General features: G+C 42.0%; 1 protein-coding gene and 1 long non-coding RNA gene across 4 annotated transcripts in view; one reads left to right on the forward strand and one right to left on the reverse strand.

Annotated features, from left to right (window-relative positions):
* Window positions 1–16,010, forward strand: part of FHIT (fragile histidine triad diadenosine triphosphatase) — a 1,445,250-nt gene that overhangs the window by 1,028,351 nt on the left and 400,889 nt on the right. The window lies entirely within an intron of this gene.
* Window positions 11,111–16,010, reverse strand: part of LOC111091295 — a 28,952-nt gene continuing 24,052 nt past the window's right edge. The window contains exons 3-4 of one of the 2 annotated variants that reach the window (XR_005374846.1): window positions 14,989–15,243; window positions 11,111–11,526 (exon numbers count right to left, since the gene is read on the reverse strand). This is a non-coding gene — a long non-coding RNA (uncharacterized LOC111091295). Of the gene's footprint in view, window positions 11,527–14,525; window positions 15,244–16,010 lie in introns of those variants that run through there. The other variant, XR_005374845.1, reaches the window with a different exon arrangement.

Consider the following 16,010-nt stretch of genomic DNA (forward strand, 5'->3'; position numbering starts at 1 on the left):
ACCCTAGTCCTCATCATTTTGAACCATCTTTCCATTAGCTGAGGAAGCATGCTGACCCAAAGCATTCTTCTTATTTGACCGAAGAGATGCCAGTGACCATGTAGGTCATTGGTGCACTTTTACCCTGTGTTCAGAGATTCCTCCAAGTGTGTTTCAGGTTCTCCTGAAGGGGCTTGAAGCTGAGTGGCGAATAGCATCACATATCCCGATGTGTCAAGTCAGTGGTTAAGGTTTGTTGTCTGCTGGGGTCTGCAGCTCTTTCACCCAAGAGCTTTAAACAGGATTTGCCAGAGCAGAGGAGAAAAGGAAGAATCTGCAGAGGCTTGACTGCTGTGGCAGAAAGAGTATCAATCGTTACAGAAATAACCTTCCACCTTTTAGCTGCACTGTATGGTGCCATTGACAAGTCACAGGATATAGACTGTCACCCAACATATAAAAGCTGACATTGATGAAATGCAGGATAAACATTCCCGATCTAACCTCTAAAACCAAAGCTCTTTCTTTTATTCTGTCCTCCTTAGGAGCGAAGTCAATAATCTAAACCAGTGTGAATTAGTAGAATTTCTTTCCTCCTCTCTCGATGCCCTCACTCCGAGCTGGAAAATCCTTTGGCAGGAATGCAGTGCACACCTGCTACTCCAAGATCATTTGCAAAGGGGATTCTTCTTTGAGTTCTAGGGAGATATGCCCAAGAGTGGTCCTTTATCTTGGAGCTGGCAAGCACAGGTCATTAGCTTGATGGTTGGTATTGGCAGGGATCCATTAACGAGCACCCTGCATAATCAGAGTGCTCATGGAAACTGTTAATAGACAACATACTTGAAAATGAAGGATAAAATATGCTCCATGTGTTGGATTAATTACATCAGGCTAACAGTCATGGAGAAGGGGTGGAAGATAGCTCTCTAGAGGGATGAAACTTGTCAGTCTTTTGTCTTCCAATGAGGGATTCTTTATTTCTTTTAAAATATTTTATTTATTTGAGAGAGAGTGTGGGTGGGGGGAGGGGCAGATGCAGAGAGAGAGAGAGAGAAGCAGACTCCCTGGTGAGCAGGGAGCTGGCTGCAGGACTTGATCTCAGGACCCTGAGATCATGACCTGAGCTGAAATCAAGAGTTGGAAGATTCACTAAGCCACCCAGGTGCCCCCAACAGGGGATTCTTTCAAGCGTTTATCTAATGATAACGTTTATCTAATGATGGCCTCCATCTGAACGCCAATGAGTACTGACTAGGAAACTTTGGATTCCTAGTGTGACCACAATCATAAAGTGAGAAATAAATGCATAGCTAACCGTAGGGACTTGATCAGTTCAGGAAGACTTGATACATTTAAATTTCTACAAATGTTAGTAGCTAAAGTAGGACTCTGAGTAGTTGTCCTTTTTTTTCTTTTTGCTGTAATAAGAGAAAAGGAAAATGAATTTTTCCATGAAGTTCATAAAGATTGCATGGTTCATCCACAAATAACACAACATTGTTACTCATTACTTATTCACTCACTGTCCTCTCTCAAAATTATGGCAACGTCTAAGTACCCTACGGGTCCTGTGCTTAGAATTCAACTGGCTTACACCATTGGGTCAGTGGTATGCTATTACTGAGTCTCCTCAACTGGTGATGATCTAAGAGTCTAAACTACAAAATGCAAATATGTATGTATGGGTGGGTGGGTATCTGTATATATACACATACTTATTTGTATACACCACAGACACTTAGATTTTAGATTGCCTGCAAGAACTCTAAAAGGGTGATTTTAATGTAGTACATGGTTTATTCTCTCATTCAACAAATACTTATTAAGCCTGTACCGATATTGTTTCAGGGACTGGGGATACATATGGGATTTATAGTGAGGGTGACAGTCACTAAACACTTGACTCTATATGCTACTTTGTAGTCATAGGTGCTGAAGATAATGCAGAGTATGTTATGGAATAAGCGTGTTGGGGGCAGAGGTGTAATTTGAGCAGAACTCTTTGAGAGCGAGAGCTTCCTGAAGTGAGAAATTGGGGAGGGAGAGAGCTTCCCAGGCAGAAGAATTAGCTCAAACAAAATACCCAAGTGTGGGCTGTGTTTGGTGTATTTGAGGAGTAGTGAGTGGTCTCAAAGGAGCGTTACAGTAACTGGACTCCTGGCCATGCCGAGGAAGTTAACATTTCTTCTCTTGGGAGATGGGTACAAGTTTCTGAAATTCCTTCCTTCCTGCTCTTTGCCTCTCAGCCCTAAATCTTTGTTAATTTAAATTGGTGGGGGTGCTGCCTTAAGCCCTCCTAAATACAATAGAAAGCTAATTAGGCAAAAAGAAAAATAAACATTTGCTTCCTTCCCACCCTTTGGAGGAAAAACCCAGGGCATGAAGGAGGCAATACAAGTTTTTTCCTGTTCTTAAATCTCTGGGATTTTTAAAGATATAAAATGATGGTCATAGAGTCCTGGTTATAGAGGCTGATTGCTTGGATAATTATAGTCCTTTTTTTCTCAAGGAGAGTGTGGAGATTAAATGAGATAGGCCCTCGGCAGTGCTCAGCACACTGCCTCCCATGTTGAATGCATTGAACACATCTGATGTATGTTTCTATTGAGAACAAGTATTTCTGAAGGGTGGAAATAACAACCAAAGATGAGTCTACTTTCTAATTCTTATAGTTTATATAAGGCATTCAACTGGTACCTAGGAATAATTGCCCTATAAATCTGAACCCTTAAGGTCTGTAACTCTTCTCCCAAATCTTACCTCAAAAATACACTTTCCATTCCTCACATTCCATTCCTCTGGGATGCTTTTCTCCTCCTTCCCTTATACTCAGGCCATTCTAAAGAGGTTTTTTTTTTTTTTTTTTTTTTTTTTTTTTTTTTTTAACCAATCCAATTAAGTAAAACTAAATCCTTGTAACAGAAGCCAATGTCAGTCATGTCTATTGATTCTGATAGTTTGTTTAAGCCTAATCCTATGGGAGAGATAAGCAAGAGCCTATATTACAGAAACTTTTCCATGATGAGCGCTGAGATGAGTGTCGGCCCTCTGTATTTTTAAGGTAGATTTTTATTGAGCGGTAGATAAAAAGAACAAAGCAGACATATATTCATGGACATAGAAAGATGCCCAAGATGTTGAAGGAAAGAGGAGGTGCTCTATGGCAGTATGATCCCATTTGTAACACCCCCCGCCCTACACCTACCTACCTACCTGCCTGCCTACCTACCTGAAATTGTTCACTGAGGAGATCTCTGAGTACTGGGATCAGTAGTTTCCTGTTATGCCCTGCTGAACTGCTTGTTTGTTTTTTTTTTAATGTTTATTTATTTATGATAGTCACAGAGAGAGAGAGAGAGAGAGAGGCGCAGAGACACAGGCAGAGGGAGAAGCAGGCTCCATGCACCGGGAGCCCGACGTGGGATTCGATCCCGGGTCTCCAGGATCGTGCCCTGGGCCAAAGGCAGGCGCCAAACCGCTGCGCCACCCAGGGATCCCTGAACTGCTTGGTTTTTGACCAGCAACATACATTCTATAGTTTCTGAGTTTATATGTATACGTATATATTCCGTGAGTGCTAAGCGAGGGGAAAAGAGTCCATTTCTTGGAGGAAGAGCAGCGGGGGCAATGCTTTTCTCTCCTTCTCTTATTTTGGAAAATAGAGGTATATCACCATAATCTCATTTGAAATTCTTAGTCTTCATCTTCTAGACCTGACAGGCTACCAAGCCTCTTATAAAATATTATGGTCTCTCAAGTTATTTTAAACTTGATTATGGCCCACCCATAACACGTTGGAAATAAAATCACTTATGACAATGAGCTCTGTGGATTCTGCATTTCCCGAAGTGACATTAAAAGGTGTTCCCTACATGCATCAGTGGCTCCAACTCACCCTTCTTTTCCATTTTTAACTTTCTGAATAAGTTTAGCACTTTTCCATGTGGCAGTTGTGTTGAAAGCACCAGAGATTTAAGGTTCTTGGTGAGTCACCCAACACCTAAAATGTGTTCTGGTGATGGAACCCAGAACCCAGAAAGAACAAGTTGGACTCTCGGATTGGAATGCATTCATACCATAAATCCAACCTGAGTGTCCACTCTGTGTGCAGTAAGCTGTGGCCCTGGTCATGAGTGTCACCAGGTTTCCTGGCAGAGTGGGTTTTTGTGGTAATGCTGAGCTCGCATTCTGCGAGCCCTGTTTCTCTGAATCTTCATCACTCCCTTTTTGTTCCCATGTGCCTTGCTTGACTCATTTCAATTATATGCCTGACTTGTGAAAATATCTGGGCCTCTGACCACTGGCCTCAGCTTCCTAAAAACTTAAGTTCAGTTTGACTAGAACTTGCTTTTCTGTTGTGATACTCTGCCTCATGTAGCACAGGTTGGTTGTTTTCATCTGGGCTATCTGTCCTGGGAAATTGTGGGGTTTGGCTTGCCAAAGTGCCAGAGTGTGATAGGGATGTATCAAGAGCTGGACCAGCATGAAAATATAATTGGGCAAAGGGAAAGGTTGGCAGCAATAGAGTTCTGCCTTAAATTTACTCTAGTTGCTCTAGATGCAGCTGTCCCCAGAGGAGGGAGGTAGGGGTGGGGTGACAGGGGAGCGCAGCACAGCCCTGGCAAGTGCCACCATAGGCAGTGAGTCAAGGGTGCCCAACACACCTGTAGGCCAAATAATTAACTTGACAGCTTTATAGGAATGTTCTCTTTCTCTCTCTCTTTTTTTTTTTTTTTTGACCAATTACTTTAAATAATGATGGCAAGTCGGCATCTCCCTCTGACTGTGTTAGAGATTATAATGTCAAAAGGGCCTCTGTAATGTCTTCTGTGTCTTAATAAACCTGTCAGCTGAGGTTACATTGTTTTCTCATTTCCATCAGGGAAACATGAGATGGCACAGCTGGGCAAAGATGCCAGGTCGCGATGTGTGTTTTCAGGTCGGTGTGATGTGCGGCGTGCCAGCAGTGCCACGGTTGTGCGACAACGCTTGCCAAAGAACACGTTCTTCTTTTAATTAGGGTCCCACTGACATTTGGTGGGATGTCATTCTGTCATCTTCATGTGCTGTCAGGGACACTGTTAATAACCTCTTACCTCCTTTTTTGGCAGGAAGTTGTCCTGATGTTCTGGTGGTTTGGTCAGTGTTCATCCTGCCGAGTGATATGTCTTCCCAGATCCTAACTATGGTGGCATAATTTTTGTGTTAAAAAAAAAAAAAAAAAAGCTTCAGCAATCTTCCATCAGCTACTGATTTTAGTATGTGATATCTGACCCAGCCCTTCTTAGGTACAAATTCAGAAAGTGTGAATTTTTCTTGGAATCCCGCTTTGAGCCAGGGTACTATCTTGAATACCAGGTATGCAGGGATGAGAAGAAGCCAACTCTACCCCTGCCTTTGTTGGACTCATTGTCAAGTAGACAAAATGGTCAAATAATGACACAGGCAAACACATGTTGACACACTGGGGCCAATGCTTTCAAGGTACAGAAAGTGATTCCAAAAAGCTGTAGATGAGTGATTCTCAGCCAGGAGTGACTTTGCTTTCCAAGATCATTTGGCAATGCCTGGGGACTGCCTCAGGTATCATGACTGAGAAGTGGATGCTTCTAGCACCTGTGAGTGTTGCTGACTTTCCATAACGCACAGGATGGACCCCACACCAAAGAATTATGGGGCCCCAAATGGCAGCTGTGCCTAGGTTGGAAAGCTCTGCTCTGGAGCATGGGGGCCTGGTCTGACCTGGGACAATAGGGAAGCTTCCTTGACAGAGTCCTGAAGGATAGACAGGAGTCAGCAAGGTGGTGGAAATAGATGGGACACATTCTAGACAGGTGGACACATGGACAAAGGAAGGGGCACAGGGTCTTGGAGGAACTGGAAGAGGTCAATGTGGCAGGAGAAGACTGGACATGCAGAGCATGATTGAAATGTGCATGTGGGAAGAGGTTGTGGTCTCTCTAGGAATATGTAGGTGGTCCCAAGTGACTATGAAGACATCTCATATGGGAGTGAGATCAATGGTGAGTTCAGGAACTCTGGTATGGTAAAGGTAGATGCCTACCTTTGGAGGTGACATGGTAGCATGTGTCACTCATGGAAAAGAACACAAGTTTCAGAGCCTAATAAAGCTGGGCTGGAATATATCAGCTCTCTTTCTTATGACCTGGGTAAGTTTGGTCATGTTGCTTGACCTGCCAGTCCTGCGTTTGTTTCCACGTGGAGACCGAAGTGCTCATCTTGGAGAGCCAACATGGAGAGTAAGAGAGATAATGCAAGTACTGTGTCTTCTGCACAGCTTTTCCATCTTGGCTCTAGTCTTGATCTAGGCTATAGGGATCTCACCGAAAACCAGGAGAACTCCATAAGAAATTGGGATTCTCCTTACTAGAGGTTTTTTTGTTTTGTTTTGTTTTAAGTTCTAGAGCTTGCCGTAAGGACAGGTTGTTGTGAGCCTGAGTCTTTTCTCCATAGGAAAGATCCTAGTGGGTCTTGTGGTTCAGATATTTACCTGAGTGGAGAATTCCATTTATAATTCAGGTCTCCTGATATCCAGGGAAACCACAGGAGAACATTCTTGTTTAAGGATTTACTCATAAACACGAGTGATTTTTAGAAATCTGTAGGGAGGAATATAGCATAGTGCTAAACATTTTAGATACTGGAATCACTTCTGGGTTCCAATCCTAATTTTTTCTTATTAATTGCCATTTCTTTTCTAGACAGTTTGCCATCGCTACAGCGGGTAAAGATGAAACACAGCTCACAAAGTTAGTGTTAGGATGAAATAAAATCCTCTATGTAACATTGTAGGAGGACAGCTGGCAAATATGGAGCACTCAACAGGTAATGCAATCAGAGAGGAGAAAACCAGGCTCCCCCCTACTATGAATCCCACTGTCATTCTGTTTTCTAAATATTTATAGAAACTGTGTCTGAACTCCAAGCGTTAATTGGTTAAGTAAATGAGTGAATAAATGACCCCATGAATAAAGAAGCAAATGTGAGCCTTCGTAACTGACCCCTGCTTCTGGTATTGGTCCAAATCTAGCCCTTTAGTCACAGAGGATTTAACTGAACAGGTGACTGTGGAAAATGTAAAAATTAGTTTTAAAAGTAAAAGGTCTGCCTTAGAGGCTACTAGAAAATGACAAAACAATTTTTTTTTAATACTGCAAATGGTCTTTCTTCTATTGGAAATCTAAAACCAAGTGCCTTCAAGGGAGCTTTTCTTTCCTGTAGTAATAGGGTTAGAATGACCTTGAAGAGGTCATTCTGCCCTTTCCTGTCTCTTTGGAGAGTGGACTCTTGACATTTCATGTTCTCCTCTCCTACCCTTCTCCCTCATCTATTTCTCTTGGCAGTACAGACTGCCAAGTACAGACTGGTTGTGGCTTTGCTGTTGGAAGTTCTTCCCGGTATCAGGCTTACATTCTTCTTGCTGTTATTACCAACTTGGCCTTTTTTCTACTCTCAGCAGTGATGCACAGTCCACCTGTGCCAAAAAGGGGTGAATTTATCCCCCCTGCGCTACCACAGTGAGATCCCAGAGGAAGCAGCTGCAAGCAAGCCTAATGCACATTGATTTTCCCAGGTGCCCCGTCTTTGTGTGTCTCTGTATGCTGACTGTGACTTTCAGCCCCGTCTTCCTTTCATTTAGGAGAAAAAGGGCCACACAGCTGCTTGCTTATTTCTTTCTCTTCTGTTGGTTCTGGTGTGTTTTTCTCCCCCCAAATGGAGGTCCCTCCTGAGTTACTGATCTTGAAACTCTCTCCACGTGCAGTGTACCTTCTGTTCCTGGCAAACATCCTTTCCCCAAAGCACGCCCCTGTGTGTTTCTTCCGGGAGGAACGATGCCCTTGGAAGTGGCTTCTTTGCTGTGGACGGTGCCACGTCAACTCTTACTGAAGCAGGACCAGCTCCCGCCTGGTCAGTGGGCCTGGCGTTTGTGAATTGCATCATTGATGACTGTAAATAGGAAAGACCCACAGATTCCTAAGCACTGGGCACAACCCAGGCCCTCCCCTGGTCACAGTTGTGGAAATTAAACATTTATTCAGGACTGGCCATGACTGTGGCAGGCAGTTTTGCTTTTACAAGCTCTGTGATGAATACAGGGAGGGTGTTGGTTGTATCAACTGTCACAGACTTTCTAGCCATAAGGACAACACAGTTGGCAATGCTGCTGATCTGCCACCTTTTAATGGCCTGATAATTAAAAATGATGGGCAGATAAAAATAGAGGAGCTGAACATAGCCACACAAGACTGGTCTTCTCTCCCGATTGTTACATTCCTCAGGAGGTACGTGCCTCAAGGGCAGAAGCCAAGTCAGATTTTAACAGCCAGAAATTCACTGTCCTACCTTTTTGCCGTTACAAGGATGTTACGAGGAAAATTTTGTTGTTTCTGTGTCAAAATATGGGATGGATGATGGTCCTCTTTTGCTTTGTTGGAAGTAGAAGTAAAAAAAATTGTCACAATGATCAGTATCATGTTATCTGTGCTTCCTACTTCAGGATAAATTTGAATTTGTGTTTTAATTAACTTCCCCTGCTCCTCTGCTCGCCCTCCCCCTCAGCTCTGTTTTACAAGTAACAATGTGTTATTGGTTTGGAATTGATTTGGGTGTCATATGTTGTCATTTGATAAAAAACTGTTTAGCTAAGCTGCTTGACATTACAACAGCTGGTAATGTCACTTTTGTTAATGTCTTTAACCACATTTTTAACAAAACAGCAGATGCTCATCACAAACACCATTTTACTTCCCTCTTCGGTGATGTAAAATCAGCTTAACCAAAGGCTCTGACTTGAGCAGAAGTCCTGGGAGTGGATCACTTGACTTTAGAAGAGGACACATCTTTTAAGGATCTTGAGTTTTCCAACAATGCCAGAAACACAAAGATTCCTGTAAAAAATGAACAGTGCCAAATCTGGTTTCTTCCTGGAGAAGAATGCTCTGAAGATGTAGAAAGTATGGTCTTATGTGGATCAGGGAGTCTTGGCTTTGTAACCTACAGCAGCAAAATTGAGCACAAATGAGCCGGGATGGCCAGCGGTAAACCAGAACTTTGCTGACTGTTAGTTGTATGATGTGATCGTCACTTTTTAACTGTTTATTTTTAGGAAGAAAAAAAATCCTTACTACCCACTCTGCCCCGCTCCCTGCCTTTCCAAATCAAGGGATTTTCTAGTTAGGCAAACACATGCACACATACAGCAGGGTTTTGTTTTCTGAAATGTTTGACAGTCATGAAACACAAGGTATGAAATCCCCCAAAAGATTTCTGCTACCATGGTTTTCTATGTAATGGGCATCTTATTTTTAGGTCTTATCTCCATGTTCATAAATTTTCACTGATTTGTTCCTAAATGTTTAGAAGTACAGTCTCTAAAATCATTTTGTGTATTTGCTCATTCATGATTTTAGCAAGTATTTATAGAATTGATATTGTGTATGGGACAGTGTATCCTCCAGGTTAACAGCGTGTCCCCCTTGGGTTAGGGGTCCAGTCATGTGGTAGTATCTCCACTGTTCAGGCACTGTGTGACTTGGGGCACAAAACTCAACTGCTTTGTGCCTCAGTTTCCCCAACTTTAAAATGAGGATCATTCTAGGGGTGCCTGGGTGGCTTGATTGGTTGGGAATCTTTTTTTTTCTTTTTTTTAAAGATTTTATTTATTTATTCATGAGGGACATAGAGAGAAAGAGGCAGAGACACAGTCAGAGGGAGAAGCAGGCTCCATGCAGGGAGCCTAATGTGGGACTTGATCCCGGGTCTCCAGGATCATGCCCTGGGCTGAAGGCAGCGCTAAACTGCTGAGACACCCGGGCTGCCCTGGTTGGGTGTCTGATCTTGATTTCTGCTCAGCTCATGATCTCATGAGATACAGCCCGGCCTCGGGCTCCACGCTTAGTGGGGGAGTCTGCTTGAGATTCTTCTTCTCCCCCCTCCACTCATGCACATACTGTCTCTCTCTCAAATAAATAAATCCTTAAAAATGGGGGTAATTCTAGTACCAATCACAAAAGTTTTGGGGGGGATGAAATGAGTTAAAATACATGAAAAATAATAGATGTATTAAAATATCAATTTTTGTAACTGATGCTTATAATTAAAAATTAATAGAAAGCACTAAAAATGTTAATGATTATTATTACTCTCCTACAAATATGCATCACTATTAAGGTACATACTTCTTAACATATTGTGGTAGACTCTCCAATATCTATTCTACTCTCACATAATTTAGCCTAAACAATATGACATTTGGTTCATGAGTATGTATTGTATATGTGTTTGCTGAGATCTTATTCTTTGTATGTATAAAGCACAGATCTGTATACAGTAAATAAGTAGATATTCAATATATCTGTGGTATTAAAATTTCATAGGTTAGAGATAATTAGGGAATAAAATGTCTAAAGAGGATCTTGGAGGGAGCAGTAATGGGGGAAAAAAAAGAAGATTGGCAAACGTTAGTCTAAAACCAATATTAATGCCTTCCAGCCATAGGCCATTAGAATCATAGTTGGAGTTGAACAAGTTGGGTTTATTATTTATTCCAGGAGGGAGAACACACACCATGGAGAACCATGGGACCTCTAAGTAAGAGCATGTTAGAAGCATTTGGACTTTGATCAGGTAATTTGGGAAGGGTCCATTGAAGTGAATTCATTCTGGACAGGGTGCTCTCATAAAGTGGAGGCCTGTTCTATTATTGGGTGTCTCAACAAATCTTCTCTATGGGGAAGGCAGGGTAGAGTGAAGCTAATGCTGTTAATGCAGAAGGAGCAGCAGTCACTCATTTTGGCCAAAGGAGGAGGATATATTGGTATTTTGTGGGTTATACAGTAACTTTTTTTGTCAGGTGTTTAGACATTTTGTGAAGTAGCCTTATCTTCTCTTACTTAATCTTGAAGTGGCCTTTCCTGAGCTGTTGGGTGTTCTGTGAGATTGTTTATATCCAGCAGGAGAATGCTGTGGCTACCTATGAGGGCCAGACCTGCTTCTAAAGTGAGCCCGAGCTGTGTCAGACCAGCATCCTTTCATCTGGAGCCCTTTCTACACCTCTCTGCCCTCTCTCCCTCCCATTCTCCCTTCCCTCCCTCCCTCCTCTCTCCCTTCTTGCCTTGCTCCCTATTTGGAGTAATTCTATCATCCTTGCCAGATATTGATTCAAAGATGAGTCGGTCTGAACCAATTTGGGCCACAGCGCAGCAAGGGGAAGCTTGCTCATGCTTCTCAGAAAGAAAAGCAGTCTTTTTCAGGAATTGAACAAGAAGCACAGAGCACCATTTGCTCCTGGCAGTCATCTGATCACCGTGTGGGGAACTAGCCTTAGAATGGAGCCTTCACAAGGTCTGTAAAGCAGAGAACTCAGAAGATCTGGCCCCCGACTCCCTCCATGACATTGCAAGTCACAGAGCCTGCCTAATCTCTGTACTTCCTGTCTGTGAGATAGTGACTTTCACGGTTCTATAGCTGGAAACATTTTGACTAAGGCTCCTGCACGCTTCCATCTGTGAGGTGCAGACATGTCTGAAAGGTAAAGAAAAAAAAATGTTTTCATCATGAACCTGGGACTTTTGCTAAATAACTCTACGAAGAATTTTTGAAAATAGTTAAGTGAGAAGATGATGGACTGTTGATTTCTTGGAATATTAATTTGCTTTTGAGGCATTATCTCCCAAGCCAAGTTTCCCATGGAACAGCTCAGAGAGGATCCCCCTCCTTCACCCTCCCTTTCTTTTAGAGCTTTCATGTGTATGGTCACTTCACCACCTGCGTTTAGCTGGCCACACACCATACTGCCGGCTGCTAATCACAAAGGCAGTGATTATTCTTTCCTCAGAATATCATAGAATGTTCAGAATGGAAGAGACCTTAGAGGTCATCTCATCAAAACCCTCATTTTAAAGATGAGTAGACCGAGACCCAGGGAATTGCAACTTCTCAAAGATCAAGCAAACCACTGGCAGAAAAACTGGACTTTGCCATGCTGCAAGAGAGTGAACAGACTCTTAGTGTGCCTGCTACCATGCTGAATCCTACCCCCTTGGCAGGCATAGCTAATCATTCACTGTGCTCCTTTCTACCAAGTGTCCGGGGCCATCTTGCAACCCTCAACCCATACTCACTCATCATTGTAGGAATGTGCACTGAAACTGTTACTATGCCCTGTATATCTTATAAATTAGTGTTTATTTCTTAATCATATCCTTAATCAATAGGGATAGCTATTTAAGTAAAGAAATACCTTGTAATCAAAAGTGCCATATCAGGGCATGTGGGTGGCTCTGTCAGTTAAGTGTCTGCCTTTGGTTCAGTTCATGATCTCAGGGTCCAGCTTCCTACTCAGCAGAGTCTGCCTCTCCTCTCTGCTTGTTCTTTTTTTTTTTTTTTTTTTTTTTAATTTTTATTTATTTATGATAGTCACAGAGAGAGAGAGAGAGAGGCAGAGACACAGGCAGAGGGAGAAGCAGGCTCCATGCACCGGGAGCCCGACGTGGGATTCGATCCTGGGTCTCCAGGATCGCGCCCTGGGCCAAAGGCAGGCGCCAAACCGCTGCGCCACCCAGGGATCCCTCTCTCTGCTTGTTCTTATCCTCTCCTCCCCTCCCCTCCTCCTCCCATCTCCTCTCTCAAATAAATAAATAAATAAATAAATATAAATAAATAAATGAACAAATGAATGAATGAATGAATAAATAAAATCTTCCCCCAAAAGTGCCATATCTAATGCTTATATCTTATGCATCTAATATATAACTGTATATGAAAGAAGTAGAATTTTTCTAGCATATTAATGCACCTTAATTAGGATCCGGTATTACTCCTATTGACATGAGGAATAGAGTCAGAATTTGTACATTGTTCTACAAAATATTGAAGAGGAATTGGCTTGTGCTCTTATAATAGAATCCCTGAGGCTTTTGTTTTATTTTAAATTTTTAGGATTGTGTGTTTGATGTTAGGCTACCATAATAACTCAGTTTTTAAACAACTCCATTTTAAGACACTTTCTTAATTTTAAATATCTAAGTGATCTTTTTGATAGTATTATTTTTTTAAGCTAGAAAATAGTTCTAGTCTTGTGATGGTTACTAAGCAACAATTAAGAAATCTCAATAGATTTTGAAAGCTACTATTTACTTAAGAGGGAGAAATGTGTGGCTTTTGCACAGCTTATGTCTCTTGGCAATAAGTGACACTGGAGGCTGACAGGGAGAATAGGAGTGGGTTGGACTTGACTTGGGTGGTGGTTTGGATGGGACAAGTGACCCTATTAAATTGCTTACTTTTTTGGTTCTGAGGTTCTATAAAAATCACAAATAACAAGCTACATCCAAAGCATGGAGCCTTTAGCAATGGCAAAGGAATCAAGGAAGGACCCAAGAGGCTCTGCTGGGTTCAAGAGCCACTGGATCCATTACTTTGCTGAGTACTGGAGTATTTCAATGGCCCATCCTGGCTCATGACCCTCCCCTGTGCTTGAGGAAGAGTTTATATTGGACCACCTGACCAATACTATGCAAGTGTGAGGGAGGGATGGTTCTGAAAAGGGAAACCAGTGTAATGGGCAGAATTGGGAAAGGATGCTGGGGAGGAAGCAGTAACAGTGTTCCAGGTGGTTTGGTTTCATGTCTAAGCTTCACTGGTGGGGAAATGGGGCATAGACCTTCTACCATCCCTGAAGGTATCCTGTTTTTGTCATGTTTGGCTCATGAACTTGCAAGGGGGAGAAGTTCAGGGTTTAAGTAATGGGAGAATACATGGAGGACAACCTAACAGCACTGTCACCCAACTTCATAGCTGATATTCACAGCCTTCTGCTTCATATCTGAAAAGGACGTACTATATGGAATGGAGAATGGTACTGGCTCTGTGGCCCTTCTTATTCTTGAAGAGCCCAGTGTGCTTCTGGGTTCTCTGCCACTATAAGAGACACTTTAGTGTGATATTTCTGCTTTTCTTTATGTCATTGAATAGTTTAAATATAAATTGGCTTTTAGCAGGAAGCACATGTTTCATATAGGCATAAGTAAACTGTCATAGAGATCATTTAGAAGCAGAAAATGATTAATTGTGCCTTTTAATCATAGTTCCATTATCATATGAAACAGTCATGTCATTGGACCCATTTCACTAATGAAGGTTTCACACCACTAGGAGCATATTTGCATTAATGAGGCATCACAGGTTATTAATTGAAATCTAATAACAGTTTGGAATATTATAAGTTTGCATTAATTGGAAACAGAATTGTGGACTTATTGGCAATATACCTCTTGTCATCTTAGAGAAATGATTCCTTGATGGGATATAAAGAAGCCATTTTTGCACCGGTTGGCGTTTCTGGCTCTTATATGTTGATTTTATTTTCATGACTAATTTTTCTTTTTCTTTTTCTTTTTCTTTTTCTTTTTCTTTTTCTTTTTTTTTTTTTTTTTAAGATTTATGTATTTAGAGAGAGAGTGTGTGTGCAAGCAGGGGAAGGGACAGAGGCAGAGAGAGAGGGGAAGCTGACTCCCCCTGAGCATGAAGCCCAATGCAGGGCTGGACCCCATAACCTTGCGATCACTCCCTGAGCTGAAACCAGGAGTTAGATACCCAAGCAATGAGCCACCTAGGTGCCCTTTCATGACTGATTTCTAAAGCAACCTTTTTGGTATGTCCAGTCCATTCCTGCCACAGTATATTTAGGTTTTGACCTGTTCATCAGCCACCTACTTGGAAAAGAATGTGGAATGAGGCAAGAATAAGTCAGGGAAGGAATGTTCATTGATGACTGTTCTGTCATAGACTCACTCTCCAGGGAGCCCTTGCCTAGCCACCCTAACCAAAGATGGTGCCTTTGTCAGGCCCCTTTAGTGCCCCTGTTTATTCCCTTTACAATACTTATGGTCAATCATAACTATGCTTATTTTTGTCCATCTATCTCACTAGTATACATCTCTAGAGAACAAGAACAGTGTGTTTCATTCATGCAATCTCCAGCACCTGGCACAATGTATATAGTTGTCGAAGAGATGAGTGGATCTTGGCTTGGGCTGGAGGAACCTAGGGAGAGTGATTTCCCATTGAAAGCTCTAGTAATCTTTCTGTGCAAAGGTTCATCCCTGGGTTTGGAACAAAATAAAGATGCAGATTTCAAATGTACTCCTAAAGTATTCTGTGCCCTTGGTGTTTCTATTCCAGAAACTTGACCTCAGGATACTGTTGAACTTAATTCAGTCTGGATTAGTATCCCTGAACCTGGAAAGAAAAAAAAAAAAAAAAAAAAAAAGAGGAATAATAAGAGTCCCTTGGTATTATGTCCTATGGTGATTGATTGAAAGCTGTATTTTCTAACACTTATTAATTAAGAATTTTTGTAGAAACCAGCATTCATGATAAACCTTGAAATAGAATTTCAATATAATATAATTGACACTTTTGTTAAAGCTCATAGAAACCGGGCAGCCTGGGTGGCTTAGTGGTTTGGTGCTGCCTTCAGCCCAGGGCATGATCCTGGAGACCCAGGATCGAGTTCCAAGTCAGGCTCCTTACATGGAGCCTGCTTCTCCCTCTGCCTCTCTCTCTCTCTCTCTCTCTCTCTCTCTCTCCCCCCCATCTCTCATGAATAAATAAATAAAATATTAAAAAAAAAAAAACACCTCATAGAAACCAAACAGGCTCACCTGGGTGTGGCATTGAGGGTACAACAAGGTAATTATAGTTGGAGTTTAGAGGCCATGAGGGAGGGAGTAGAGAATAAGCACTGGCAGAAATGGGCCTTATTTTTCTCCTCAACCTCCCTCTTTTATTTCCTCCCCCCTCCTCCTTCTCCTTCTTCTTTGTTGAATTGTATCTTTCCACTTGGTGGATCTTGAGGGAATACAGTGTGGTGGAAAGAGCTTTCAACAGACCATCAGGAAACACAGTTACTGGTCTGGACTTTACTACTTAATAACTAAGAGATCAAGGGAAAGTTTGTTTTTTGAATCCTATCTGGAAAATAGAGACATTTACCTTGTACGGCT

Source organism: Canis lupus, chromosome 20, assembly GCF_011100685.1.
Source record: "Canis lupus familiaris isolate Mischka breed German Shepherd chromosome 20, alternate assembly UU_Cfam_GSD_1.0, whole genome shotgun sequence".
NCBI classification, from domain to species: domain Eukaryota; kingdom Metazoa; phylum Chordata; class Mammalia; order Carnivora; family Canidae; genus Canis; species Canis lupus.